General features: G+C 36.3%; 1 pseudogene; it reads left to right on the top strand.

Moving 5' to 3' along the window:
* The first annotated feature begins 2,019 nt into the window (after positions 1 to 2,019).
* On the top strand, positions 2,020 to 3,327 carry LOC149141072 (aminomethyltransferase, mitochondrial-like; annotated as a pseudogene).
* The last annotated feature ends 1,866 nt before the right edge of the window (positions 3,328 to 5,193 follow it).

Genomic DNA, 5,193 nt, shown 5'->3' with positions numbered 1-5,193 from the left:
TAATTCAGTTATCTTAATCTTCAGTAGATGCATCAGAACATTATTAAGCATATTAACAGTAAACAGGTGCAGTATAACAGAACAGAACATCACACAAGAGCCACACACATGAACACCATGATATAAGGTGGAAACCCAATGTGGGTGAAAACCACCTGCTGCAATTCGTCTCTTTCTTCTTTAATAAGAAACTTCTTTTACAATGTACTGGTGCAGTCCTTTACCAGCACGCAGGCTGCAACCTGCAGAGGGCTACAACCCTCATAGCTCTTGTACTAGCCGATCCATTTACTAGTACGTAGGTGCCAACCCTACAGAAGGCTACAACCTTCACTCGTTTTCCAGCTGCTCCTGGAAGGGAGCTACAACCCCCTTGGCTCTTGTACTAGCTGATGTATTTACCAGTACGTAGGTGCCGGCCTACAATCTTCCCGGGACCACGTTTCATACATTTTCATACTGGATCCATGAAACAATCACCATTGTAGAACAACCTGCATCATCAATCTCTGAATCACCTAATACTGAATCACTGTCAACAACACAGTCACCAGAACACAGAGCAGACACAGAACTCTGCAATAACCATCAGACCCATCTGCAACTTCAAATATCAAGCTTTACAATGTACACGCTACTTGGATGAACCCAACCTGCGTGTATACTCTCTTTTACCAAAGACAACCCGCGTATAGATCTGTAAATTCAAACTTAAAACTCTGCAGCTATATCAGACATTAAAACATACCCAGATCATAACAATAAACATGTGTCAATAGATCTAGTCTATCCACAGTCAAACCATAAGAAGATAATCATTCCAAGCCTTGGGATCTCGTTCCATCATTCATCATCCTCCACATGAGTGAAACCTTGGTTCAGATCACCAACCTATAACCAGCACTTGGATCTCACACTACCTCAGATCTTCACAACTCACACACACTCCATATATCTTTGCCTAATGATCTTCACCTTATATAGCCTTAGGCCTTGTTCAATACCAAGAGCCAAAACCATAGAAATCCAATACCATCATCCTCAAAACTAGGGATCGACACGTCCGTCGAGACACCATGGTCCGAAACCATAGGCACAACTTCCAAGGACTAACCGCCACGGACCAAAGGTACTTTTCCACATACACGCTCTTTTACTGAAGCCAACCTGCGTGTACACGCGACTTGGGCTTAATGAACCTGCGTGTATGAACTTTCTTGGCCTGCTGTACTAAGATCTGTCTTCCGATTAAGTTGCCATCACCTGTACCAACCTCTGAGCACCTGTACCAACCTCTGAGTGAGTTTCCATCAAGGACAACACTTGAATCATAATGCCAACATATTTGGTCTAAAATAAGCTAATATATGTAATTTTGGCTAAGGATAACCTTGCCAAAGACCAGAAGGATTGTATCAAAATTCCAATAGATAAACTTGAAGCTAGCATTGGAAAGGAAATCTCTGATGTAGTGAAAATTGGAAGTAAGGAAGTGGTGGATTAGATAGGTACGAAAAAAGTGTGGAATTTGGAAGAACACAAGTTTGAATAAAAAGTTGCTCATAGAGTTAATTCTGTATACCATGAAGTCGAGGGGGGAATTACAATGTAATATGCAGATCCACCATAGCCACCTCTTACAATAAATCAAGATTTAGAAATGTGGATATGCATTGGATATTTAACCAATTAAACCCTAGATTTATTAGTATAAATTTGATTCATGCATGGAAACAAATCTTGTAAACGACATGAATAATGGAAACTCTACAATGTGCTAGTGTTTCATACATGTAATAGTGGCCAATAAATTATAAATTAGAAGATGGTCTTTGATCTTTAAGATCTTTTCAGGTATAGTATGAGTATTGTTAATTAGTTGTAATTTTTGCTATATATATATATATATATATAGATAGAGAGAGAGAGAGAGAGAGAGAGAGAGAGAGATTATCCAATTTAGATATTTCATATCCATTGGGTATAGTCTGTCACTTTTGTATTGACTATAGATCTCAGGTGGAAAACAAGGGTATATGTTCAAGAATCGTCCAAAGGTCTTACTCTTATGTTGCCTCCTTGCATAAAATAGCCCTGTATGACTTTCATGTTAAAAATGGGGGAAAATGGTAGCTTTTGCAGGGTTGAGTATGCCCATCCAGTATAAGGACTCCATAATGGAATCCACTGTTAACTTTAGAACTAATAGAAGCCTCTTTGGTGTGTCTCATATGTTTGGGTTAAGCCGAAAGGGAGAATATTGTGTTCCTTTCCTTGAAAAGTTCATGGTTGTGGATGTAGTTGGGGTTTCTCCTGGAACTGGATTTCTCATTGTGTTCACCAATGAGAAAGGAGGAGCCATTGATGATTCCATCGTCACTAAAGTGAAGGATGACCATATTTATATAGTGGTGAATTCAGCATGCAGGGATAAGGATCTGACACATATTGAACCCGATATGAAGGCTTTTAAAGCACATGGAGGTGATGTTGATTGGTAGATACATGATGATCGATCTCTTTTAGCTCTCCAGATAATTTCTAATGCTGCAGAAGGTGAAAATATTGTAGGACTGATTTGAGGAGTATGGGAAAGAGTCATGTCTGGGTTAATGGGAATATTTTATGGAGGTACTAGCCATCCTGCTTTTCACTTGAGAATTGTAATGTTGTATGTGAATATTGAGGAGCTTATAATCAAAATAAATTTGTAAGCCACTCCAAAATACCTACACAATGGTCCTCTTGCTGCCCCAATGCTTTAGAAACTGAATAAATAAGATTGGAGCAAATTATAGTTCAACAGTTTTTGAATGATTGGTATCAATGGATCCTCATGCTATGTTACAAGAACAGTGTAAGAAGAAGATATATTTGTTATACCATTTAGCTGAGTCAATAATTTTACTGTTTAATATGGAATTGGAACTTCTGAATGGTAAATAAATTAAAATTCATAAATTTATGTGAATAAATCTAGATTCCAACTCTGTTATTTTTGCGAAACTAAAGATAAATTGATGTTTGAACCATTTAGTATGGCCTCAACAGAAAATAGTTTAGTTTGATCCTAAAAACAAACTATAGTTTTAGGATTGTAGGTTTTAGAAAGGTGAAATTTTAAAAATATTAATATGTCAACATGTGCCATCAAGAGTCAAGAGATTTCACCAATAAGAAATAAATTCTAGTTTGTTGAAGTTCAATAAACTTATGGCATTAGCTACAGAAAGAAAGCAAGCTCTAGATGACTAAAATAGAAGCATCATTTAAAAAAATTGCTAGCTGTGGAGTGATAAAAATGGTTTCAAATAAAGTCTACCATGAATGTCAAAAGTGGAATTTTAAAATTTTGTTAGAAGGTTTCATGTGATGAGTTCACATAAAATCTTCATGAATTTCTAGAATGGGAAGAATAGAAAAAGCTTTGCGAAAATGAACAAATAAGAGGGCATGGTTCTCAGGGTCAGGTAGAAAACTGTACTTGGCATGTTTCACAAGATGCACATGGTAGGTGTAGTTGGTATGAAATAAGCTAATAGGTGTAATTTTGGCTAAGCATAACCTTTCCAAAGACCAGAAGGATTGTATCAAAATTCCAATAGATGAACTTGAAGCTACTATTTGAATGGAAATCTCTGATGTAGTGACAATTGGAAGTAAGGAAGTGGTGGATTATATAGGTACAACAAAAGTGTGGAATTTGGAAGAACACAAGCATGAATGAAAAGTTGATCATAGAGTTAATGGTGTACACCATGAAGTCCAAACGTGAATTATGGTGTAATATTCAGAGCCACCATAACCACCTCTTACAATGAATCTGGTTCTATAAATGTGGATATCCATTCGAGATTTAACTAATTAAACCCCAACTTTATTAGTATAAATATGATCCATGCATGGCAAAATATCTTATAAATGGCACGAGGAATGGAACTCTATAATGGGCTAGTGCATCGTACATGTAATAGTGGTAAGTGAATTGTAAACTAGAAGTTGGTCTTTGATCTGTAAGATCTTTTCAGGTATAGTCTAAGTATTGTTATATTAGTTGTAATTTATGAGATATATATATATATATATATAGATATATATAGATATATATGATCCAATTTAGAGATTTTAGATCCATTGGTACAATCCGTCACTTTGGTACTGACTATAGATCTTAGGTGGAAAACAAGGAAAATTTTCAAGCATCGCCTGAAGGTCCTACTTTGATGACGCATCCTCACAGAAAACAACCCTATATGACGTTCATGTTGAAGATGGGGGAAAAATGGTACCTTTTGTAGGGTGGAGTATATCCATCTAGTATAAGGACTCCATAGTGGACTCCACTGTTAAGTGTAGGACTAAAGGAAGCTTGTTTTATGTGTCTCATATGTGTGGATTAAGCCTAAAGGGAAAATATTGTGTTCCTCTCCTTGAAAAGGTTGTGGTTGTCGATGTATTTGGGCTATATCCCAGAATTGGAATTCTCACTATTTTCACCAATGAGAAAGGAGTGGCCATTGATGATTCCATTGTTACTAAAGTGAAGGATGACCATATTTATATGGTGGTGAATGTGGGCTACAGGGATAAATATCTCGCACATATTGAGCCCCATATGAAGGCATTTAAATCTCATGGAGGTGACATTGATTGGAATATACACAATGATCGATATCTTTTAGCTCTCTAGATCATTTCTAATGCCCCAAAAGGTGACCATCCTTTAGTAATGATTCGATTTGAAGAGAAAAAAAGCTAGACAACATTACAAGGAAAGTATATCATAAGAGATTCAATTATATGGTAAAACCGTATAGCTTGAGGAAACCATAGCTATGCAATGATAGCTATTATATGTTGAAACAAAAGATCACATTATGACAAATAAAGAAACCGAGATGCAATAGATTTGCCAAAACAATTGAATGCTATAATGGAATATATGCACAACAAGGATTTATATACTAATATCAACCACCTTCATTGTTGTATTCAGTTCCAAATTTTGTTAACAAATAATAGAAATAATTGTTGCCAAGTTTAATGATTAAGAGTTGAATCTTACCATTCACTTCCTCTTTTACCATAGAATCTTGTGCAAGTCGAATGCTTGGGAAGGATGGGCTTATCATATTTCCCTTTCCTTGTGATTCCTAGATGCCCTGAGGAAGAACCAACCTACAGATATTTGTA

This window comes from Pinus tabuliformis, chromosome X, assembly GCF_031772625.1.
Source record: "Pinus tabuliformis cultivar Carrire ecotype Pingquan chromosome X, CPIR1, whole genome shotgun sequence".
Lineage (NCBI taxonomy): Eukaryota > Viridiplantae > Streptophyta > Pinopsida > Pinales > Pinaceae > Pinus > Pinus tabuliformis.
Note: the sequence above shows the minus strand (reverse complement) of the source record. Positions and strands in the feature narration are given on the sequence as shown.